The sequence below is a fragment of the Ranitomeya variabilis genome, chromosome 4, assembly GCF_051348905.1.
Source record: "Ranitomeya variabilis isolate aRanVar5 chromosome 4, aRanVar5.hap1, whole genome shotgun sequence".
Classification (NCBI taxonomy): domain Eukaryota; kingdom Metazoa; phylum Chordata; class Amphibia; order Anura; family Dendrobatidae; genus Ranitomeya; species Ranitomeya variabilis.
Window position 1 is genome coordinate 69643041 of NC_135235.1, and position 26754 is coordinate 69669794.

The window sequence follows — 26754 nt, forward strand, 5'->3', positions numbered from 1 at the left end:
TTTCGGCAACGCATGCGTTTTTTGACGCGTGCGTTTAGTTGCAGAAATGCAACCTGTAGTAATTTCTAGCGGTGTTTTTTTGCCGCAAAAAAACGCACGCGTTTATTCGCGGCAAAAAAATGCATTGCTGTCTATGTAAACGCATGCGTTTTTAAGCACATGCGTTTGCTTGCATTAAAAACGCATGCGTTTTTATAGAAAAACACAAGAAAACACAAGAAAAAACAAGAAAACCCTAACCCTAACCACAAGAAAAAACAAGAAAACCCTAACTCTAACCCTAGGGTTACTAGGGATCCTAACCCTAACCCTATGGTTAGGATCCCTAGTAACCCTAGGGATCCTAACCCTAACCCTAGGGATCCTAACCCTAACCCTTAGGGTTAGGGTTAGGATCCTAACCCTTAGGGTTAGGGTTAGGATCCCTAGGGTTAGGGTTAGGGTCCCTAGGGTTAGGGTTAGGATCCCTAGGGTTAGGGTTAGGATCCCTAGGGTTAGGGTTAGGATCCCTAGGGTTACTAGGGATCCTAACCCTAACCCTAACCCTATCCCTAGCTATTTCTGTTTATAGTGGGTTTTCTAGTTGATTTTGATGATTGGCAGCTGTCACACACTTCTCAGCATGCGTTTAAAAAACGCAAACGCAGGAAAAAACGCATGTAAACGCCGCAAAACGCCGCGTTTTTTCTGCATGCAAAAACGCATTCGTCTAAAAAATGCGGCGTTTTGCCACGTTTACATGCGTTTTTTCACCACATGCGTTTTTTTTTTTTAAACGCTGCAGATCAAAACACAAGTGTGAAACCAGCCACAGGCATTTGGAAATCAAACATGTAGTTTCTTGTTTTTATTTAACAGGTGAGGAGCTGGGTCAGAAGTTGAAGGTGGGGGGTGGAGCTTGGCTGCCAGGGACTTTGCCATGATGTAGGATTGTAGTTCTAATGATGACTCATGCATGGGAAAAGAGACTTCCTGCTTCTACATAGAGCTTAGCAGGATTCAGCTAGTCTGTTTTTAATCAAGTAATTAGATTAAATAACGTAGGCACTACTAAAGAGTGGTGCTCAAGTACAGTAGGTGCCCAAGCCGTAATCAACTCTGAAATAACCTTGGCACACACAAATATGTAAATGCGGTGAAAAAATAATTTAATGAGGTAGACTACATACAGTAGACGTTTCGGTCTGTATAAAGACCTTCATCAATGTACCTCACTTAAATATTTCAGGGTACCAGGGTCATATTGAGGACAAGGAGTCCCACACTGGACAAGCGGTGGATACTGCGTCCGTGATCCATGCACATCTCTCTAACTTGTGGCCTGCCTTTTTGCATTACGAGCCATTTATTCATAACAGGGACTCCTTGTCCTCCATATGACCCTGGTACCCTGAAATATTTTAGTGAGGTACATTGATGAAGGTCTTTATACAGACCGAAACATCTACTGTATGTACTCTACCTCATTAAATTCTTTTTTCACCGCATTTACATATTTGTGCGTGCCAAGTTTATCTCAGAATTTAATCACGTGATGTCATAGACCTAATTGAAAAGAGAACAATTAAATGAGTAGAAAGGTAAAATGAGCAATTGTAAGTACACAGTGTTGTATACCGGCAATAGGACAACTGCAATATATGAGGAGGATAAAAACTTTGATGTGAGGAGTGCTTCTTTAAGTCTGAAATTTTCAAAATTTGTTTAGTAAAAATGTATTTTACATGTGGATATTGCTCTGTATCGCTGATGTCATTATCAGTCGCGTTTTCAACAGTAGCAAAAAAGCACTCAGAACTCTCTTCTAAGCCCCAGGCATCTTTTGTTATTTCGGCATAAGATTACATCCTCTCCATAGCAAATACTAGAATGTCATTAGCTTTATGTGGTCTGTACCAATGATCTTACTCAGCAATCACCATTTTTACAATCCAAATAAGTTTGACTACCCTGCTCTCCGGCCTGCCGGGAACTGTAAAATGTATTCCTTTTGAATCGTTAGGATGGGATTTACGATTTCATAACATATGACTTCAGTTAATATGAAACTCTCACTTGGAACTTGGAGAGAAGGGTTTCATCCGTGCCAGTGTCTAGTAACAGTACTGCAAATGCCAGAGGTTTACAATTTTCCAATCCTGAGAGATTACTATTAGCTGGAACTATTCGATGGCCAGCCTCATACTTGTGCGTCATTACCTACAGAATTGCCTGAAAGTTCCTTTTTTACTTAATAGAAATGTTATAAAATGCTGAAGGTACTAAATTAAAAATATAGAAAGTTTATTGGATAGCTAATTGCGGGGGAAGGAAAAGTAGATGTCTGTAGCACAAAATATGGTATTGCCACCATTTTCCTAGTGGCATCGCTTTTTTGTCTCTCTTGATCTATTTTTAAATTGAATATATTAAAACACTGAATTTTAAAGAAGTTTTGGATGCTGGAACACACCCTGCTTCTTTTCTCATGGTGAAAATATGGTTTGGCCTACGGTAATTTACCGTACTTGCCCACGTTAAAGAGGGTGCAAGAGAGGAAGCTGGTCCTTCTAAACTAGAACATGATACAAGCTTTATGGGGTTTTAATTGCATCTCCAAAGATAATTAAAGAAATATAAATGTGGCAGATAATACAGTTAATAATGATATACAGTATATTACTAAGAGTTCTGCTCTCCTTGTACACAGTTCTGATACCCAATGTACTGGCAGTGTTATTGGGAACCGGTCAGGACCCCCATGCCTTGATAACCACCGCTACTACACTTTAGAGCCCCCATCCTGCATTCTAATATTGTCTTTAATGTCCCAGATGAACATTTGTGGTAAAACAAGTTACTGAATATTCCATCAATGGCCATATACAAATGGCGTAGGACTAATCCAGCAATCACCGTAATATCACGTCCCTTTTGGGATGTCTTCCTCTATGGTCTAATCTCGAGCTGGTGCGCGGTGTTATTCAAGAGTATCCTTCTTCCGCATGTGTACTCTCACGGCCTGCACCGCACATGCTCAGGGAAGGAAGTTTGTGGAGGATGTTGAGCGCTAGCATGAAATACTCAGTGAGGCAAAACTTGCCAAAACTGTGTGGAGAGGTGTGAATGCCGCATTTTGAGGCCGGATTAGTTTTGGGAAAGTGACACCCTGCTGGATTAGTTTTAGGTAATTTGCATATAGCAAATAAAGAATAATTAGTTTTCCCCACATGTAAATATTGGTCTGACAACAAAGACAATATTAGAATGCAGAGAAAGATCCCCGAAGTGTAGTAGTTGTAGTTTTCGAGGCTTGTGGGACCTGATTGAAAATGTGTTTTAACACGCATATTGTGAACGATAGACCATGGTGGTGGAAAGACACTGGTCTGAGAGTGAACCCCATAATGTTTTTGCTCTCCATCAAACTTTATCCAGCAGGTAAGCACAGAGGACAATTTCAGTCTAGAGGCTCCCATCCACATTACAGAGTAGTCATCCACACTCACCCATTTCAGATGGTTTGGCCAACGATCTAATGTATATGGGGACCTCTTGACTATGCCAGGACAGAGGTAACCGGTGGAAAATAAAAGATACAAGCTAAATAAAAAAAAATTGAAAAATTGTCAATTCAGCTCACCATTCCTGACTTACAGATAAGTATCCCCGGAAATGTCCAGGATAGATAGTCTGTGGCCTGGGTATGGTGCACAGAGTAGGCACTGGTCTGGCTTCCAGGTCAAATACATCTCTTAGCTCATTTGAATAAACTATGATTACGTTTTTTTCTACCCAAAATGAGTAAGCATTATAGGTTTTCTTTTAATATGTGAACATTCTGTCAATTTTTTATCTCTTATGATTAAAGGTTAAATTTTAACTACCGTACTTTCCTTTGGTGCTGGAGAACATCCCCTTTTTGGACCATTAAAAGATACAGGTTGCTGTGCTTCAACTGCCAATGGTTTTGGCTGTCACTGGCTCTCTCATAGAGAACAGAGGAGCGCTCAGAAACCGAGCCGAGCATTGCAGTGTATCTAGGTGGTGGAAAAACGATCTTTCAGTCTTCAGATATCCAATGTGTATGACCAGCGTGAGTGAAGACATACACAAAACAGTTGATAAATATAATACATATTCTAGGTTGTAATCACTACAGGGATAGATAGTATCTCCTATGCCTCTGTGTCATGTGTGTGGCCTGCTCAACTGACCAGATAACAGCTATGAACAATGGGGTTAATCAAACAGAACATCAGAATACTCTTGGTTGAAGGAATCTTTTCAGCTTGATTTGATATATTTCTACTTGAAACTGAATATCTGGGACATTACGAACCTTAGAGTCATACTCGTGATTCATAAATCAGATAAAATGACTGGATCATCTTTATCAGATAATACACTCCTCAACATTGAAATTGCAACACCAAGAAGGAAAAGTCATGAGATTATGGAAATCACAGGATGGACATGTTAATGATATGCAAATGATAGAAATAAGAAAACAAACTTTTCAAAGCAACTCGATTTATTCAGTATCAAGTAGCAGTGCCACTCGTAGAAATCCACGCACTTAGGGACGCCTTGGCTGCTATCAAAGAGGCTATTAATGGCTGTCTGGGGAATGTTCTGCCACTACGAACACATTTAGACAAATCATCAAGATCCACTGCTGGCAGCTACCGTTGCAATTGCTGACCAGATATGCTCTATGGGAGACAAGTCCAGAGATGCTGCACTTTCAGGCCACGCAGGCTGCTCACAGTTGCATGAGCAACATGTGTCCTGTCGTGGTCATCAACTGCACTACTGGCACATGACCTCCGTTGCTGCTCTGCGCTGGATTAGTGGGTGATTAAAGATGTGAGTATTGTTTTTTTTTTTTAGTTATTATTTTAGAACATTTGCTGCTATTTTTATTTTTTCTCAAAGGCGGAATAACCACTTTAGCTTGTATATTACTAGCTCAAACAGTCAGTTAGATCTGTAGATGAAACAGAATTGTCTGCAATGAGGGGTAACAGTGGTACTACTATAGCTATACCCTAATAAGATCCTAACAATTAACAAATAATCTCAACTTTTAATGGGTTTGGAAAACATTCCTGTACTAAGTTTGGCTCTCTTATGTTGGCAACTCAATACAGGTTAAGGAATGTCCATTTCACTCCCGTCACGTTTCTTGGCATGGATGTGAACTGACTGCATGAGGTAATGAGCATAATGAGCAAAGCAGAATCTGCCATATACCACTGTCAGGTAAAAATACACAGAAGACTTAAACATGTCATATTCTTCATCTGCATCTCACCCTGAGGACTTGTAAAGTCCCTGTGAAATCTTGCCTCAAATTAGGTTCTCTGCTTATTTTCTTTCCTTCACGTGGAACAGAATAATCAATATTCCATTGCATAAATATATGGAAAAATATGGCGCTCAGGTCAAACACCTTATTTATAAAGCCAGAGCCAGCAGCATTTTTTTCCAATTTCAATGTGTCTGGAAAAGCAGTTAGGGTTTTTAGAAATCAGGTCCAACAAACCACCTCGTCATATTCATCAACAGGGCATACATGGAGTAAATGAAGCCGGGCAAAGAACCTCAATCTCACAAACATTTCAATAATTTTATCTGGTGGCCAAATTATTCATAATTTTGTTTTTTTTGCATTGTAGGGCATGAATTCGCTTTTCCACAAGTGATCCATTGAGTTTCCGGCATATGACAACTATTCTTTATTAGGAGAGTCTACAAAGTAAAGTCATTCAGGAAATGTCCTGCTGCTGGGTATTTAAGAGATGGGCTGGTACCTGTGCGGGAATCTTACAAAAAGTGTTTAATTGCCCTGCAGTGCCTCCACAGGGGAAACGAAGCATTACACAATGTCGATTGAAATCAAAGTGCTGGGTCCTCCGGAAGGCTCTTTGTATCAACTATACATGATGCTTCCATGAGGTTATAATTATTGACTTTATTATAATTTAGAGGATATGTTGCCACGGATCGCTGAAAAGTCATGAAATCGGATACTTTTGTTCACTTTGTGTTCAATCACTTATGTTCAAACATTAGTCGAAAATTGAGCTATACGTAAATTGTAATTGGGGTACGTGTTCATGAAACATGACTGTTTCAGAGGAAATTAAAGGTCTACCTAATCTAAGTCACTTTTCCTTTTGAGGCACAGAATTTTCGTGGAACAGATTTGGCTAAGAGCATCTGCAAAAAATGAATTCCCAGTAGGAGAAGTGCAAGGAGTGGAACTGATTGGGTTGGAATGATGTAATACCTGCACATGCGAAGGAAAATGACTGTCATCTGTGAGGGTGGTGAAGTTCATCTGACATGATTTTCTTTAGCGGTATACCAGTACCCCTGGTTAATGTACAAAACGATCATGTTAATTGTACATGAAATAATATTTGCAGACCTATATATATATTGGCTTCCATAGTTATCTTGCGCTTGGCTGAAGTTATTTGTGCTGTGCATGCCTTGAGATGACAGATTATAACAATTACATCATACAGAAAAAATGAATTCTAGAAGTTGTGGCTAATTAACTATTGACAAATCCAGAAGTAGCCTGTTGTTAGGGCTTCATCTGATGATGTAGCGGCCTAGCTTCATGGACAAGATTCTTTCCAGAAATGCTGCAAAATAGGAGGTTTAGGGAGACATTGACGTGTGCACCAGAAATGTCCCAACTCTTCTTGGAGGTCTATATTTTTTGCGTGTCTTCTGGATCTTTGAGGAAAGTTGGGAAGTATGTCTTCAATACAGAGCTAAACGCCCTCATACTCCTCTGTAGAGGATCTGTTAGACTCTGTATGTACCAAGATAATTTCCCCTAGAGCAATGCTTCTAGAGGAGAATACTTTTATACATAGCGTGTCTGTGGCACAATTTTTTATAAAATGTCATATAAAAAAAACAACCTCTGCATGAAATCAGAGACATATGGAGGCCACATGGAGCCATGGATCCTCAAAAAAATGTTGCCACACCTAGTCAATGTGCACAAGCCATAAAAATGCAACATCTGGACCTTGTGTTTGGACTTTCATGCTTATGTCAATAAAAAAAAACCCCCACCAGCTTGATCATCATAACTATATGTAGGGGTTCATAAAATTGACAACCACCATTGGCGGCAATTTAAGGCAACTATAGGGTATGTTACTCGATGTCTCCAACATTGTGGAGAATGAAGTCATAAGGTTTCTATTGATGCTATGGCAAAATGTATAGTCATCCTGTAAAGAGAATTTTTAACTTTATAAAAAAAAACTATATGGACGGTTTTACAAGGGTATCATGGCGCATTTAGACGTGACAATTTTGTCCTAAAAAAATTCAGCTTTAATAAGCATCGATTGACTATACAACAAGTTGATTGGCCACTTTTACTAACTTGTCTACACGGGCCGATGAGCAATGATAGCATTTTATCAATTGTTAATACAATTGTTCTGTCCCCATACAGGTTACAATGGGGCAATGTGCTGCCAATAAAATTATTTTATTTTGTCGGTATGATCATATCAAGCCAAACGCATGATAAATGAGCATTTTGCCTCTTTGTTAGGTGGGTAATTGTGAACAAGCATTACTACAAATGCTTGCTCACAGACTATGGGTACATCCAATTGCACTTTAATAATGTATTTTAGGGTCTATAATACAACAATAGGAAAAGGATTGGAAATCCAGCAAGGCATATGTGTTAAAATCCAGAAAAATCTTTATTATAAAAAAATAAATAAATTCAAGAACAAGGATGAAGTCACCAGCGGCACACTGACCAACAAATAAGGCTCCTTAGTTGAAACGCGTTGGTCAGTGTGCCGCTAGTGACTCCATCCTTGTTCTTGAACTTTCTTTTATTTTCTATAAAGTTTTTTAAAAATTTTTACCACATATGCCTCGCTGGATTTCCAATCCTTTTCCTATTGAAGATTTTACCTATTTCCAGGTCATCCGTGCGGGACTTATCTGTATTCCTACAACGTGGTGAGCTGACTTTCCTTCCTCATAATACAACAATAGTGCCCCTGACAATTTTCTAATATACCAATTGTAAATCTGCATAGGACCCTATGATGATCTAAGTTTGGCCGTATTGAGAAATAAACCCTGAAAAGTTGCTGAAGAAGTGGTGAAGAAATTGAAAAAACTACAGAAACAAGCGGTGTATCCTTGTCAATGACAAGAGTAGGAAAGTGGATGTGGAAGGAGTCCGAAACGCGTTGTATGAATAAATTCTCCATATTCATACACATCCAGTCTTCTACTATTCTTGGCAGCACCTGGGACACGCCGCTTTTTTCTCTACGCTCCAATTATACTCTATGTACACATGGACTCCATCTAAGAACACACTTTTGGAACCATATCTTCTGTAAATGTCTGAGTCTCAAGCAAAATATTTAGAATTGAGAGTCCTCAGTGGTTGATACCTTTTAATGGCTAACTGAAAAGATGGAAACAAATTGCAAGCTTTCGAGACTACTCAACTGTTAATTATTTGGGAATAGATGCCTGTGTTAAAGAGGAGAGTTGGATAAATAAATTAGTAAGTGCCACAGAATCAAATGCCTGATATTTGTTAAGATGAAGATAACGTAGACCCCTTCTTTAGAAGAATACAGCTCAAGAATCCGCATCTCAGCGGGATGCATGAAAGTTGTAGTATAGAAAACTTTGCAAGAACGAAAGCTGCCTAACCCGGCTTCAAATTACTCAGGAGAGCTTAAGTCCAGCTGTGCTGAGCTGTTAGAACAGCAGGGAGGAAAAAATGAATCCAGCTCCAAGTTTTGAAGCAAAAACTGAAATGCAAGCCCAACCCTACAACAGACCTCATAGTTTGGTTCAGAAAACTATTTCTATCCATTGAGTCCATAAAACTCTTCGAGCGCCAGGCTTTCCTAGAATCCTGATACAACAGCATAATCAATTCTATAGACCAGTGGTGGCATCTTTCTTCATTTTCCTTGAGAGGGGTTGGCGAGGATGTGTCCATTCGAAGTGTCTTAAGTTTACACGATTATTTTATGGAACAAAGAATTAATATGTATGACTGATGCCAAAGCTTCGCTCTACGCAGAAGATTCTCAATAAGAGGCCAGCCGGGAAAAAAAAATCCCCAAACTCTCAAATATCACCATTTTATTTGCAGTACCTTGTCTGATAGTGATTATGGCCGGTAACTGGCTGCCAAAAATGACTGGAACCGCTTATTTTCTCTATGGCTAAGGGAAAACTACTGCTTCAGCATGCTAATAATACTGTCCTCATTTGACACAACATGCACTATATATTATTTTTCTCCCTAAATGTTTTTCTGCAAATTCTTTTTTTTACCCTCTCTTGAAAAATAATTAATCTCAGACGATACATGAGGATTACGAAATCAACTCCTCATTCCAAAAAGTGGGCAGCCTAATGCGCCTCACTAAGTGGAAAGAGAGAGAAAGAGAAAGATGGAGGGAAAGTCCAGCAAAGCATTTTCCAGGACAACAATGAGGCAGATCTTTACAAGTACGTGGGCTTGTATATACAGTAGACGTGAATTTGCCCATTTCTATGTCAATGCATATAGCGTTTTTAACGCCACGCTTAATAAAAATTGAGAAGTTGGCATACCTTAGCATAGAAGTAAAGCTTCCTCTCATAGGGATTCTTTCTTTTGGTTTTTGACCCCTAGTCCAAGAGCAATATGATGTAGAGACAAAGAACCTGATTTCAGTGATGTGTCACTTACTGGGCTGCTTGCCGTAATTTTGGTAAAATCATTTATGAGAAATAGATTATCACCAGAAGACTAGTAAACCTGCTGCCATGTAGTCCACTAATTGGCAGCTTTCTGCCTATGCAAAGTGCACACAGAAAGTGGCCAATCAGTGGTGTGGGCGGGGTTATACAGAGCTCAGCATTCAGAGAACTGCTAGATCTGGAACAAACAAAAGTGTGATTTTATGAAAAGTGCAGCAACCAGAGTAATAAGTGACACATCACTGGAATCACGATATCTATCCCTACATTATGCTGCTCTCAGATTACATAGCAAAAACCTGGTGACAGATTCCCTTTAGTACATTAATACACATTATTTTAAATTTGTCCGGATCTGCAGATTCCTCAATATGTATAGGAGCCTCACGACTCATATGGACAGATGATCTTGGAGAAAAAAAGGAAAAAGCAATGTAAACACCCGATCCTTTTATTCTCAGTAGGGATAAGCTGCTGGAGTTATATGGCAGCAGCTTATTCCCCTTTTTCTCATTGAAATCACACAAATGCTCAGCTGAGCAGAATGTACATGGGAGATAGCTTCAGGTAGCTGCTGGCTAGACGCTAGCTATCCCACCCCATAGATATGAAGGCTCAACGCAGTATTTATATGTGTAGGAGAGGAGTAGGCTGCTGCCAGACACAAAAGGATCAGACATGCTAAAACAGCCCATTCCTACTTTTCCCAAAAAGTTAGGATACCCCCATAGATGCTCAGTTGGTCTTACTGCCTGGTTCATCAAACCATGATCAATACGTATGTCCACCTCATGGCGGTTTACCTATTCCCTTACTAAATTAATTCCCAACTAAAATTAGGCCTTTATTGGTGCTGAAAAGCGGTATTAATGAAGAATGTTGGTTTTCTCACCAATTGCCAGAATGGACAGTTGTTGTTTTTTTTCAAAAAGGTTGCGGGAGGAGCGTCCTGCATTTAGTGATCAGTGGAGGTCTCAGAAGTCAGACCTTCATCAATCTAATGTTTATCCATCATCCAGTTGTAAGAAAAGCTATAATTTTTTTTTTAACTAGTGGAATAAATGAATTCATGATGAAACTATCCCATATATTTATGATGTCCATACTGTTCACTTTCACAACTTCAAAATATTTTAGAAATTCTGAGATGGGTTCCACAAGGTCCTAGACCATACAGTCTCCAGAAGCAGCTTCTTCCTTAAGTGATGATTATTTCGAGCATAGGAAGAACTTTTGAAATGCAATAAGATGATTAGGATCTCCAGGTTTTTGCCTCGAAGCAAAGTAATATAGTATAGCTGACGGATGTACAATTAAACCCAGCTCTGTGTATTCAGCTGGGCTTCTCGATTTATATTCTACTTCAAGGTAAACCGTTTGATCTTGTTATTTAGGTCATGAAATCCAAACTGTATATTTATTAGCAGATGCATCCATTTTATTTTCCTGTAATTTATTCCTCCAGGGCTTACCAACAAGTTTATGGATTTCAGAACTAATATTTACAGAGCTGATCTACTCCACTTATCGGCCAAATAACTTGGAATTCTTGCAGTGGATTGATGAGAACTAGAACCATGCCAGATTAGTGCCTTCTAAGCACCAATTCCCAGCCCACACCCCAATCTTTCCCATAATGAGTTGGAACCAGGACTTTTTTTCCCATTTACCGTACTTTCTTTCCTAACCTGAAAAGGCCTGTTCAACAGATGTGAGTTCATAACGACTGCAGAAAATACCTTCCAGCTATCTGTAGTTCTAGTCACGTGAAGAATAAAGCTTGTGTTGCAATAATTTACCCTCTAGAGCCATTGCGTTCTTCCTAGGAACAGTGGGAAAAAAAAAAAACGGCTCCAGCGTTATTAGCGGTAGATTTAATGCATCCAACAGTCAGCGGGGGACATCTGTTTTTGGGATTAGCCGTACTTTATTGACATCAGTAAAAGAGCCAAATAAAAAAGGGCCTCATAGAATTGTCTTGCTGAGCATTGTGTAATAATGTCAGAGAAAGACTCAAGATTTACTGCAGGACTCCTACATCTTTCCTTCAATACTGTTGTACCTTATCTAGAGTTTTCTAGGAAAAGAAGCATCTACAAGCCCTCCTGCCAAATAACAGTACTGGACCGTCTGCTATCATTTCTAATGCCGTGTGTTCTGATATTATTATAATGGACCCATCTCATTTAGACATAAAAGACAAAAACACAACTCTATAGAGACTTCCAGAAATATCGAGAATTACTTAACAGTTACTTATCATGCGTGCACGTTTAAGCCCCCAATACATATTACATAACAGCCAGTGGTAGACAATTTCAGTGGGATCGGCAGACCACCTAATGTGTACAGGGCTTGCCACTTCTTCGCTGACACAGAAGAATACGACCATTGGAATTTTATTATGGCAGATCCTTTTGTTTCATGACTCCGGCAGCGGAACTTTAAGGATACGGTCACACAAGCGAAGATTCTTTCATGCAAGAGAACCGGATCAACTATGGTAATGACTCTGATCAAACTCTCATCCGATTTTGATCTTGGAGTGTCAACTCGGTGTGATTCGATTCTCTTAGATGATAGAAGATGGAGAACAAAATGTCTCAATTTTCTCCATTGTCTGAGTGCAGTCCGATGATTTCCACCCACCCATAGACTTGCATGGGGGAGTGCGATCAGATATGCGCTGCATATTGCAGCATGCGGAGATCTTTTTCTCATGCCGAATTGGAAAGAGAAAAAAAGAAAAGCTGATCAGCACTGCCCCCAAAAATAACATCGGATAGCACTCAACTCGATATATACAGCCTTAATAGAGAAAACAGGAACATTCTGTGGCCGAGCCGAGCATTCCTTTGTATGTAGGAGTCGGATGAACAATCGTTCAGTGATCAGATATTATTATTTATTATTATAGCGCCATTTATTCCATGGCGCTTTACATGTGAGGAGGGGTATACATAATAAAAACAGGTACAATAATCTTGAGCAATACAAGTCACAACTGGTACAGGAGGAGAGAGGACCCTGCCCTCGATATCCAATGTGTACGACCAGTTTAGGTAAAGAAATACACAAAACAGTTAATAAATATAATACATATTCTAGGTTGTAATCACTTCAGGGATAGATAGTATCTCCTACGTCTCTGTGTCATGTGTTTGGCCTGTTCAACTAACCAGATAACAGATATGGGGTTAATCAAACAGAACATCTAAATACTCTTGGTAGAAGGAATCTTTTCTGCTTGATTTAATATATTTCTACTAAGAATTGAATGTCTGGAACATTACGAACCTTAGGGTCATACTCGTGAGTCATAAATCAGGTAAAATTACTGGATCATCTCTAGCTGACAATATATTGCTTCTTGATGATGTCTACGAGTCATGAACCAAAATGAGCCGACCGTCTAATATGTATGGGGGCCTCCAATCTCTCCTCCTGACAGAGGTTGTCGAGTGAGAGAAGGGTCCTGCAGTTAGAATTTCTATGGTTGACCCTTCTGTCGTCTGGCAGATGATTCTGGCAGTGTCTGTCTCGTAGAAAACACAGGTCGAGCTAAGCATTCCTGCGTGTGCGGAAGTTGGGAGAGAAAGCTGTCGGCCGTACGATTGTCAACTTTTCAGTGTCATGTCGTTTTGTATGTGTCTCTTCCTGACTCTCCTCTGGCAAATAATGTGGAAGCTCAGTGTCCGAGCCTTTATTTTGGCTTGTTTTATAGGGATATAAGCCATTGCCACAGTTATGTGGAATCACTATCACTGGAATCATGTGGAGTCACTATTAAAAACACATACACAGCCAGTGAAACGTAACGGGCGTGTGCACGGAAGGACGGGGGGGGGGGGGGGGGCAGATTTCAGTCAAACGCATTTGGCTGACAGTATTTAAAGGTGTATGCACAGCTTGAAGAAAGCAATATGTATTTGAGGTGGAGGCAGGATCGGACTGAGAATTATTGGATCCTTCAGTGGGCCTAGGTTTTCACAATATCGGTCCCGAATGGTCCAGAAAAATACCCTATTTGGATCTGAGCTATAGACGATCACTTTCCACTAAGGTGAAATAGATAATAATTTCCATGGGTGCAATGATAATATTTATAATGCAATTAAATGGGGACATGCACAGGTTCTGAATAGATGGAGGCAGCGCACACAGATTAATAGGGGGGGGGGAGCACTTTGTATGTACAGCTTATAAACAGATGCATAAGTCCTAAAGTTAGTTTCATCTCCTCTGACATCATCTACTGGGGAGAGTTGGGAGGCCACCATGCATATGGGGCTGCCGGACGATCCCATGAATATTGAGTTTGGCTAACTTCAGAAGTGTGTATGGGAACCTTAAGAACAAAAAAGTAAGGAAGTGAAATCAGAGAAAAATACTCAAAATGGTATATGACATACCAAACAGTTATGCTGAAACTACAAACATGCATTTTTACATTGTCTTTTATGTTTTAGGGGGGCAGTTGCTCTACAGAGTGAGAGTCTTGTTGCCACCGTTCGGTGGTAGCTACCCTAGAAGTCAATACAAGCCTTGCAAGATGACCAAGGCTATCACTACATCAGAACTGACTTCTAAGGTAGCTATCTCCGCTAGAGATATAATTTTCTTCCCTCAAGGAGAGAGCTCATTTGCGTATGTTGTATTTTCAAAAGGACTAGTTCCCACCATCTATTAAGATCCTTTCTGCTCAAGACACGTTCTGGCCTGATATGAACTTTTTGTTGATTCCTGCAATTTGATGAAGTCTCGTGTCTTTAAACAGCTCCAAGGTCATGTAACCTTAGAACCTTTAAGATTTTTTTTGGTCTCAATCTTTCATTTACTTGTCAAAGAACAGTTCTCTGGAGAGCAGAAGTTCAGACACTGACTAACTGTACATGGCAGAGTGTTTGTTCTCCTTGTGGACGACCCTTGACAAATGTCTGGCATTCGTACTCCCAGGATGGCTAAACGAAAAGTCATTTCCTCCATCAGCTTTTGAAAAATGTTAGAAGAAAACTAAAAAGTATAGAACAATGGCTAAAATAAAAGGGATACACCACCAAAGGGCGAGGTGAAATCCAACATGTATTCAGTACATATAGAGGGAATTCATCACGAGGGGAATTTTTTAAGTCAGTTTAGTGGGTGGCTGCCCATTATTTGCACTAGATTTATCAAAGTATCACACAATGTATGATAAATTTTGCGCATTTTTAGATATAACACTTCCGACTAGAGGAGTTTTTCACATTTTATGCCACCCACAACTGAAATGAGATATGCACGTTTTGTGATATTTTCAGAAGTCATAAATTTGGTTTACAGTCTTTTTCCATATCGAACTACACCTAGTTTACAAAATAGGCAGGACTGATGTAAAATAGCAAAACATCTCAAAATTTGGAGTAAAAATAATGTGCAACATAACTTGCGACTTTTTGACGCCAGAAAACTGGTAACAATTCCTTGATGTCTTCCCCCCCATAGTACTCTATAGGAGAAAACTCCAGACAATACAGAATTTATTGCAATTTCTCATCACATTTTCATGTTTGAACAGACTACAGTAACAATGAGAAGGGTAATTAAAGGGATTATGTGTAATTGATAGGTTTGCCTTCTGATGAGCTGACAGACTGGCATTCTCAGCGGATCTAGTACAGTGTCAATTGATCCCCCCCCCCAAAAAAAAAAAAAAAAAATTACATTTTTTATCAATTGTAAAGTGGAAAAACTGAAAACTCAATACAAAAAGGCGAAAAAATAACATGTTTAGGGTTCTTGAATTAGTCAGACTGTAAGGCCACATATTTTCTATCTGCGTACAATCCATAAAACATCGGATCGCACTCAGACTAATGTTATTCTATGGGTCCGTGCACACGTCAGAGTTTGATCCAATATTCGGATAATCGCACTCAGCCATGCAAGTCAATGAGCATGTGGAAATCATCGAACTGCACTAGGGTGGTATCTGAGTGCAGTCCAATATTTTCAGTGCCCCTCTGTTCTATAGTTATGCCCATCGAAAATAAAAATGTACATTTTCCCATTAACCAAATGGGCGTATACTACAAAACTTCACTGACAGTGCAGCCATATTCTCATTGGCCAGAGCTAGAGGACAAAAATCAATTGCCCACACGGAAGTTCTATGGTAGACGCCCAGTTAGTTGAAAGAAGGATCTGCATATTTATTACTGGGGGGGAATAACTTTGAAACAGAGGGGCACAGAAGAAAAACTGTTCCAGAATCAGTGGAGCGGCACAATTTGGAGTCTAAATTGTTAAATCCAGTGAATGGTCACCATTAAGTTGTCAACATAAAAGGTGACAAAAAAGTCTAAGTCCAGGGTAAACAGTTTAGGCAAACTGCTTCTTCGACAGTAATAGCCCTTTATAAAGGTAGGACTGTTTTCTGCTGTGCTCTATTCAGAAATATTTCCATTAAGAAAGTGTATTGTGTTTTACAACATGCATTACCAGGGGAATGGGAGGATGCCCAAGTAAAATGGGGTCTTCAATAACTCCAGGCAAAACACCATGATGTTCCCAACTGCTGGAGCAGTGTTATAACTGGCAGTTCCGAATCTGTTTATTGGTGCTACAGTAATAAGCAAGTTGTACATTCAGTATGGTGAGATCCGTGTGAGCCAATTTTCCAGGGCACAGGAAGGGAGGACTAGTGGGTGGTGTTAAGTAATTATTGGCAAGTACCACAATAAATGTTACAGCACTGAGGTTTTCATACCCAATAATTTCTGTCCAAACTTACAAAACCTATATTATAAGGAAACTGTAGTATACCTAAAGGCAAAATCAATGGTGCCAGTCAGCTGAAAAAAAAAAAAGTTGTAAGTAATAGTAATATAAAAATACTCAATAGCTTTATAGGCCAGCATCATCAGTAACGAGAGAGAAAAAATAAAGAAATGTTCCTTTACGTATAGGTTGTATTAATAAAGATATTGCACTTAGAAAAGTGTTACGCACCTGCATCGACTTGGCAGGGCTTCACCACATTCCCCTATGGCCAATGCCCCTTGCTGTGCTCCACGTCAGGTTTTACAAGTGGCCCGACGTGCCTCCATGATATCATCTGCCTAAGCCTATTTAAGGCACACTAAGACACAACCCGCGTCTAGGTTTTAAGACTCTTAGTCCTGTTTTATTAGCTGTGCTCCTCCATCAGCTCCTGGGTTGTATCTGACTCTGACCCTGTATACCTGCTGCGTTTGGTGCTTTGGACTTTCCTGCATCCTCTCTGCACCTGTCCTCCTGTGGTCTCCTGTTTTCCAAGTCCTCATTCCACATGTACCTTCCTGCCTGCTACACCAATGCTCAGGGTCCATGTGCTCACCTGGACCTGAGGCTTAGTGGATCTACCCCATTAGGTGAGCTTAACAAAAAGTTTGAAGGTTCAACAACTTTTTGTTCCAGCTGTTAGTAAAACCTGGAGAGGAGAGGCAGCAGCTTAGCATGGATTGAAGAAAGCTCCTTTACACCAATTTCATTGGTTAGCTCCATTGTTTTTTCATAAGTCATATAGGAATTAGTATGGTCTATCTTGGCTTAAAAGGATTTGTACACAAACATCTATCACCTATCCATACAGCCTATCCCGACACATCACATAAATTTGTGTCTTCAGTCCCTGTTTGAATGGAGTAATGGTCATACGTTTGCATTGCCGCACAATTCACTATCTATAGGATTGACATTGGTAGCCGAGAACTAGATCTTGGACAGTTTTACTACATTATTTTGATACAGACTGGAGTTACATTGATGTGATATGAACTCTTAAACCCAAAGCAAAATCTGTAGCAGAGGCCCCCCAAGATCTGCACATCGTTTTATGTACTGGATTTATCATATGTGGCATGGGGACCTTTTAGACACCCTAAGGCACTAGGGACTAAATGCCTCCACAACCTCCTCATCCCTTAAAGCTCTGTACCAATCACCAAAAATGAAAAGTAATGGTGCATTCACATCTGCCATCCAGGCCGTTACAAGATCTCTGATCGGTTTACATGTAACCCAATGGTAAAAATAATAAAAACCTAGAAAAAAACAAAATGAGCAAAAACCCTGCAGTAAATAAATAAGTAAAAAGCAAAAGTGCAGTTATATAACTCAGGGTTCTTAGTAATACTGTTTTTGATCGAAAATAGCATAAAAGCCATCCCACCGTCGACAAGGCGACCCAGATCGGGACGGGTCCTACGCTGTGTAATACTAAAAACCTTACCATGTGTCAGAGTTGACCTTAGTGTGTGAATAAGGGCAGACAAAAGGACCTATGGACACCAGTCTGAGAAAGCCTTTAAATGTAATTTCCAGCTCAGGAGAGGGAGGCCACACCCCGGCTTGCACAGAATGCTATAATATGTCTATGTAAACCGATCGGCGGTTGCTGGCCTATCAACACAATTCGTCTGCGCGCATAGAATATCATATTATCGGCAGCGCATCTTCTGCTTACACGGTGCAAAGTACTGCCAATAACAATGATTACGCACCCATACAAAAATCACACCCAACAAATGATTGTTTTGCTCGTTCATCGGTTGATTAATATCCAATTTGAAAAGCCAATAATTGGGAACAAGCTGTCCTACATGTTCTTGTTACCTGATTGTTGGCCAGTCTTTATGGGCTTTTAGACCTAGCATTGGTGTAAGCCTCATGTACAGCAACACAGGAGTAATATCCAACTTATGGAAGTCTGTTTCACAGTTATCATTGACTAGGCCACAAGGTGGTATATAGGGGGTCCTGGGGCAATATTTGTACCAAGACTGCATTTTTTCTCCTATTTCACATCAGAATTACTCTCTTGTGTGTACTTCATATTCGCAGCCTCACTTGTTGCGAAAAATCTGACGTACACTACCAGTCATCTAATTATATTAGTGAAAATTGGTATATATATAGTACACATATCATGATATATATGTACTAGAAAAAAACTGTGGCACTCACCCCATAGCTAAAAATGTCCTTTACTACACACTGGACAGAAGATAGAGAAAGAAAATAGAGACAGCTGTTTCACGATGCCAAGTGCTTCCGCCAGGCTTTGAGCCAGGATGAAGCATTTTGCAACGTGAAACGGAAGCCCCTTTTTTCTTCCTGTATCTTCTGTCCGGTATGCAATAAAGGCCATTTTTAGCCATGGGGTGAGTGCCACAGTATTTTCCTTTCCTTGGCACTGCTTACTATCTGTTGGATTAAGACAGCGATATATATTTCCATATAATACTTCATTATGGTTAATTGCTGTGACCAGTAGTGCCGACCCATTTTGTTTTTTCTTTTACTTATATATATGTACTATATTTCAGGAAGACTGTGGATAATAAGCAGAAATATGTTTCTAGCAGACAGGCTCAGCAAACCAAGAGATGAACTAAGCAGCTGCTTTTTGTAAATGATGGTACCATTTCCAATCCTGACAGATAAAGCTGGAGGGGGGAGACGGCGATTATAAACAATCCGTTCAACCAACTATCTTTTTAATAAATAAAAAAAGGGGGGGGGGGAAGAAACATGTTTCTAATTTATTCTCTCCTGTTTGGATCAGACAAACTATGCAATCCAGCACATGACTATTGCAAAATACTGGAATGCAGGTTATTATTCAGCTTCAGTATGTCAACAAAGTCCTCCAACATCTAAAAAGAAAACACAAAAACATTCATGTCCAAACACATAAAAAGCTTTTCATTACACTGGGGCCAGTCCAAACAATGCCTGGGCACTGGCTGTGTCTAGGTTCTGCTGACCGGCTTATATGCACAGCACGGAATAAGTAACATTAAATCTACAAATAGGACTACTAAGCCTTTCCTCCTATCATCGACCAACTGGTTAATAGGCGAAGTCAAAGTGCAATGAACTTTTCTAAGCAAGAGGCCTGGAAATAAAACAAAAAAAAAGGCAAAAGAATCTTAAATGCAGAAGTAAAACAATTTATGAGACTTTTAAAACTGCAGTAAATTGTGGTCACTCAGGTCAGTTTTCCATGGACATCTCCAGATCTGAAATTAATTTTAATTTGTCACCAATTGTTTAAATAATCAAACCAAAATAGGTTTAAAAAAAGCTATATGGATATGTGTATACACAACTTTTTCCACTGGTAGCGCAAGGTCTATGAATTTAGGATCCAAATTCCGATGCCCCTCTATGGCTGGCTTCAGATGGGCCTAAGACTGTATTTCAGAATCTGCATAAAGACCACGATACTCCAGCCTACAAGGGATTTACTGAACTGAACTTTCAGTAGATCACCAGATTCAGGAGGTATTGTGGAGATATTACCCAGGCTAAAATGCTGCCGTATTACAGCCGCCTGATACTGGCTTCAAGCTGATCACAAACTAGGAATAACGTCAGCAGGACATGCCGACTTCCGCTAGACCATACAATTATTTACTAAGTATACAGTATGTCCTGACATTGGGGAAGAAGTATCGGGCTGTTGGATTTCAACCTGCCTGATCTTTTTGTTCCCAGTAAAAAGGGCTCTGGAATTAGCTTAAACCCCTTATCCCACTAAGAACACATACACGCTTGGTCAAACTGGGCATGTATGGGGGTTTCAGGAGGAATACCTTTCAGCCGAATGAGCCGACCAGCTTTACTCCCCAAACTTCCCCATATGGTATTCTAATTTCCTTTCTGTAATGTTAGAACATACAATACAGTGTGTTACTTATTAGCTCCCAAATTATATGCCATGCACCCCCACCTCCGTAAGTTATTAGGTAGTTTACCACTCACCAATTTTGGGTTCGCTAGGGCAAAAAACTTCCTGAACTTCCTTCCAGCAGACTACCACATGCTCACTATGACATCTAAATAATTCTAAAATGGAGATGAAATTTCATATAGTCTCATATTCATAATTACACAATGATATAGGGATAACTTAAAACTACAGTACCTAAATGAAAAATATGTAAAAAGGGGCCTCAAACGAAGGTGCGTCATTAACAGTACTGGTCCTCGCAGATCAAGAAAAGGGACCTTTATGTGCCTTAAGACCATGTTCAGATGTTGTGGAAAATTATCACTGTGGATTTGAGCATCAACGAATCCACTGGCAGAATTTGCCGGCGTTACCTGCGGAATTTATTGCAGATTTGCCTGCGGATGTCACCCCACTGCTGGATTTACGGATTTCACCTACTCCATTACAAAGCACTGAATAGGGTCAAATCTTCAACGAAAATCCACAGAAGAACGAGAGTGTGCCATGCTTTCATTTACATGCAAAAAATTTTTTTACGCAACATACGAATGGGATTTTGAAAAACTCATTTACATGTGTTGTACTGTGAATTGCTGTGGATTAGAAGTGCAGCACCGCAAAGCCTCAGAAAATCCTGACGCCTTAGGCTTTAGGGTCTAGAAGCAAACGAAGCGTCTATGCCTTCTATAGCTTTGCTTCAGGACAAGTGGTGACTAAAGCATCTGGAGATCAAAAGTGCTTTATGACTTTATCTGCATGTCAAAGAGTGAGAATATGGCATTATTGCCGACGCTCCATGGGTGGAGTTTTCCTTTCAAGATTCAATATTGAATACAAAGTATTATTAGCCAAAATTAATAATGTTGGACACTTAACTACTAATTATCAGGGTAGAAGAAGCTGCGTAGAAAGGAGTAGGCACTAGAGTCAGTAAAGTCTTCCTTTATGGCATTCCTGTTCTGAGAGACCACTAATTTTAGCCATGTAACATGTATTCCTATTTTCTTTGGGTGGACCCTGCGGTTTTCACTTGGCCTACTTTCTCTTGACTTTATCTTCCAGAATTCCGCACATCTGCCAGGAGTTTGCTTAACAAAGAAGAATATAATTTCTGGAGCTATACGAAGGAAGCCGACGCCAAGTAAATCCCGGTCATTCTCAACTTTCCATGCAATGGCCATAGGGTAAAAGTGATCTTTTGCAGTGGAGTCAATAGCCTCATGGTTAAATGCAAAGTATAAACATGGAGCCTGGGCCTTCCAGAGAGAAAATCTGACACTATAAATCTGGATGAGCACTTCCAAACCAGATACAGTGACACATTTCCTAACTTATTGAGACCACCACAAAAATGCACTGACTTCTCAGACGGGGGGAGTCTGTGCAGAGAAGTGATATAATTTTCTGGCTTCAGTTTTGTTTAGACTAGTAAGTCCCAAACATCTACTAGCACACCAAGTATAGAAATGAATGCCTCCACCAGGAGATGGGTGCACAGGTCCAGCCAGTGGCTAGTAAACACCTAGGAATGTGCTGTCTGTTGATATAATGGAAGCAGTGAATACGTGTTATTATATACTGTCTGCTGATTTTCCTCCTGTGTATTGCCAGATATTATTACAAGATGATGGAATTGCTTAGATACTGCAAGCAACGCATTTTGTGCGTCCAGTCCTTATGCATTAGCTTAGTACTAGACATCACAGATCGGCAAAACCAGAATCTAGAAAGTTGCATAGGGGCATTATATAGAAGAATAAACAGGGAGTTCCCAATAGCATAATATTCTTTTTTTTAGAAGCTGCTAAAAATGGCATAAAATAACAAAAAGAGTACAGGGCTTCAGCAATATCATAGTGTGCCAACACAGGGCTGTGGAGTCGGAGTTGTGGGGTCGGCGTCCATTTTGGTGGAGTGTCGGTATAAAATGGACCGACAACGATTCCGAAAATATATAATAAATTGGATACAGTGATACAACGCAGGATGTGCTGTAAATGTTTTCATAAGAAATTGGGACAGCTAGGAAATGTCCTATAAATGTTTGTTCTGTTCCTGATCTAAGGATTTCGGCTTTTAGTTGAGATGAATCTGTGCTGCACTTTATGCACATTCTCAGTAGTGAGGCAGGGAGGTGGAGTCATAGCTGAGGTAAATCTGTGCTGCACTTTACAGTATGTACATGCTCAGTAGTGAGGCAGTATCTGAGGTGAATCTGTGCTGCACTTTATGTACATGCTCAGTAGTGACCAGTGCTGTGGAGTCGTAGCTGAGATGAACCTGTGCTGCACTTTATGTACATGCTCAGCAGTGTGGCCGGGATGTGGAGTCGTAGCTGAGAGGAATCTGTGCTGCACTTTATGTACATGCTCAGCAGTGAGGCCGGGATGTGGAGTCGTAGCTGAGATGAATCTGTGCTGCACTTTATGTACATGCTCAGCAGTGAGGCCGGGATGTGGAGTTGTAGCTGAGATGAATCTGTGCTGCACTTTATGTACATGCTCAGCAGTGAGGCCGGGATGTGGAGTCGAAGTCGTGGAGTCGCAGTCAGGAGTAGGAGTCAGGGAAATTGAGGAGTCGGAGGTTTGGCTTACCGACTCCACAGCCCTGAACACCACTAAGAAAGCCAGAGTGAGTGGACTTCAAGTGCGCTTCTGATCCAAGAACGAATCGTAAACCAATTTGATCGAAGGTGGTTCATTTGTCAACGCGTTTCAGAGTCATTTCCAACTCCTCCTAATGAATCGAGGGACAGTGCAGTGTAAGAAAGAAACTCCAGCAGCTCATTTTTCTGAGTGGCCTAGAAACTCAGAAGTAGGACTAGATCTTCAAGCAGAATTTGCTAAAGACTATCACTAGCCACTGAGGACAGTGATTGGCTAGAGCGGTCAAGGTGGCATGTTAATACAACATCACTGGAGACGAGATAACATAGACCAGCAAGGGACTGGGGAAGCATTGACATAGAAGTGGTAGGAGATAGGTGAAAATTGCAGTTTGTTCAAGAAATGGAGGGATGATCATTTTTGTGGTCGTTGCCCTGTCTCATGAGTCTTATCCTACATGCCTCATACTTTTCATGCTTTGCATGCCACTAGAAGGTCTTTAAATAAAAGCACCTATAAATTTCAGCAGAAGACAGCCCCCTTTTGATGCCAACAATGGGACTTATCACAGTCACTTGTCCCCAGGGATGCCAACCGTTCAGAAATCCTCGGGCAGACAGTAAAAATAGGGCACTTTTTTGCCCAGTCTGTTAATTTTTTTTAAGGCGTCAGTAACTTTTTTGAAGCTGAAGAAACGTATGCAGATTATTTTTGACATCTATAATGGTAGACTGAACTTCAGAATTATTTAATAAAATACAGTATGTACAACAGAAGCCAGAAGATCACACACAGGAGACTACAATAAGTATTGTAATGCTTTATATGGAATCTGTCAGTAAGATCAACCTTGCCAAACAGCACAAATGGGCATAAAGGTCTTCGAAATGTAAATCCATCGACACCTTCATATCTTCTATCTGTTGCTGCATTTCCCAGAAGTTAGCATTTTTATTCTTACACAAATTAGGTCTTAAGTGCTCTGACACAGCACTTCCAGAGCATCTGCCTCCTGAGTTAGGTTTCTCACTCATCACCAGCCAATTTAGCTTGATTGATAGCTCACTGTCTGATTTTCTTGCCTGATGTTAGGGCCCCTTCACACTGGTCGATTCTGCTACGATTACGACGCATTTGCGTCATATTCGACATCGCAGTACGAGCTCGTAGCCAGCGGTCACACTCTACGATGTTAACGCTTTTTCTGACGTAGTTGCGATGTGAACGTCACGCGTCGCAATCGTACGCTACCCTTCACACCGCCATAGTCCTACGACTCCGAGCGTGACGTATTACCAGCATGGGCGTGCTAAAACGTCACGCCCAATCAGGAGACAGGTATGCGGAAGCCCAACCCACGTAGTCGCATTACGAGCTCGTATGACCGCCGTCACATACTACGATTTCGACCGCCACAGCGAGACATTTACGACGAAAGAAAGTTCTGCTCTTTCTTTCACATCGTACGATGCTGGGCTGCGTCGCAGATCGTAACGCCATGTCACACTTTGCAACCTCTGAACGAGGACGGATAAACGTCACAAATCGAACGCTCGTTCAGACTTTGATTGCACAGTGTGAAGGGGCCCTTACAGTGAGCTATCAATCAAGATAAAGAGACTTGGGCTGAGTAAAGAAACAACCTTAGGAGGCACAGGCTCATTAAATGATTGGTCATGGCCACAGCACTTAAAACCTACTTTGCATGTAAAATTAAAATGTTAAGTTCTAAGGAATGCAGCAATAGATGGAAGATATGAAGGTGTCGATGGATTTATATTTCAAAGACCTGTATGCCATCATATGTGGTTTGGGGGAGTTGAACTTACTGACAGACTCCCTTGAAGGTGATCACTAAATATTTCACATATAGTGAAAACAGTTTAGTTTTTGACAACCTTGTGACAATTCACCCCCTATACTTTAGACCAGTCTTGTTTGCCAACATACTATACCCTCATTGATAGCACATAGAAATACTGTGTATCACTATGGACATATACCATTTGTATAGATAAGTGGAGGTAGGTAAAACAGCCATCTCTTCATTCCAAGGTCCATAAGATTACAACTTGTGAACCAAATTTTAAAGGGTATCTTCCAGAAACCTTTACCCCCACAAAACATTAATATGATTGTATAGGCATTTAAAAGCTAATACAGTTAATTCCATTATGATAAAAAAGTATTGCACCAGCAGTGAGAAATCACGATCTGAAGTTGTGTCTGGAAGTGCATTTGGGCGTGACGATGCATTTCTAGATTCTCTGCCTCAAACTGTATTTCTGACATAGCAGCACCCTTCCCTGGCTGCTTGACAGGTTGTTTGCTCTGAGACACGGCCACAGAGCTGTCAGTCAGCAAGAGAGGGATGCTGCTAGGTAGGAAACACATTAAATGCCTAAAGTTGCCCATAAGCAGAGATGAACGAATATTTCGATATTCGCTTCGGATTACGACCGCAGTATTTGCAATATTCGCCGAACATAGCTGAACGCCATTGGAGTCAGTGGTAGTGCAGATGAGCGAATATGTTCGGAAACGATCGTCAAACATATAATCAGCACAAATATGGTACGAATATGGCAAATTCAGATAGGGCAATTGTTTTACGAACAAATTCGCTCATCTCTACCCATAAGCACACCCTTCCATGACTCTTCCACTGGGCTTCCATGACAGAACTTGCCCAAAGCCTTTTTTCCATGAGGTTTCCTGAGTGTTTGGAGGCACCTTGGATAATTGCCAAAATTCCTGGAAAATTGGCAAGTATGCCCAACTATCATGCTACTTACAGCACCAATGTATTCTTATTTGACATAAAGACCTTTGGGACCATCCAGTCACCAGGGTCCATGTGCGACTGCTACCTCCGATTGGTATGCATGCATCTGCATGGCTCATCATAGGCCTTAAAATACATGATTTTCAAGTCACGTAAAGGGCGTTTTGAATGCTCTTTTGGCATGCTATAATTTACTATGCTAAAGGAGTGCAATATAAATGGCGGCAAGATTTATTAAAGAGAAAGGTTTTTCATGGTTTTTTCATGAGGTGGTCGTTGTAGAGCTCTATTTCCAGGTGTCAAACTTTTTAATATAGACTATGGTACTATTTGGCAGAGGGAGAGCTAGGTTTTCCTTTACCTGGGGGCAAAGGTGTAGTTAACTGCTCTCACACCCCCCATGGCTTGGTTGTGACCCGGACTTCTATCACAATCCCCAATGCCTACCAGCTACGTTCCCTAGTGCCTGAGGTGGCATCTGGTTGGGTTTTGTGTTTGCTTATAGCCACTTGGCTGAAATGACTGATCCGCCACCCATAGAGCAATACGTACATAATACACCGTTGCACAACAATCATACATTGCTGAGTCATAAAGAAAGTGCAACTACATGGGAAAAGGAGTTCAACAAAAACAATCTGTCACAGAAGATGATGGACTACCATCGGCTCAGCGGCACCACCATGATTTCTGGAATTCTCCATTGCGGTAGCAAAATCTCAAACATTTCTGGCTTTTGCTGTATGGAACAAATTGGCAATCCCTTCTTCCTAAAATATATTTTTTTCTACCCCAGGCAGCAGAAACGTTTGCTGACACTTTGATTTCAGGTCTCCACCCACTGC

At 40.5% G+C, this 26754-nt stretch overlaps 1 protein-coding gene across 6 annotated transcripts in view; it reads right to left on the bottom strand.

Annotated features, from left to right (window-relative positions):
- Positions 1 to 26754, bottom strand: part of SH3PXD2A (SH3 and PX domains 2A) — a 337450-nt gene that overhangs the window by 38312 nt on the left and 272384 nt on the right. The window lies entirely within an intron of this gene.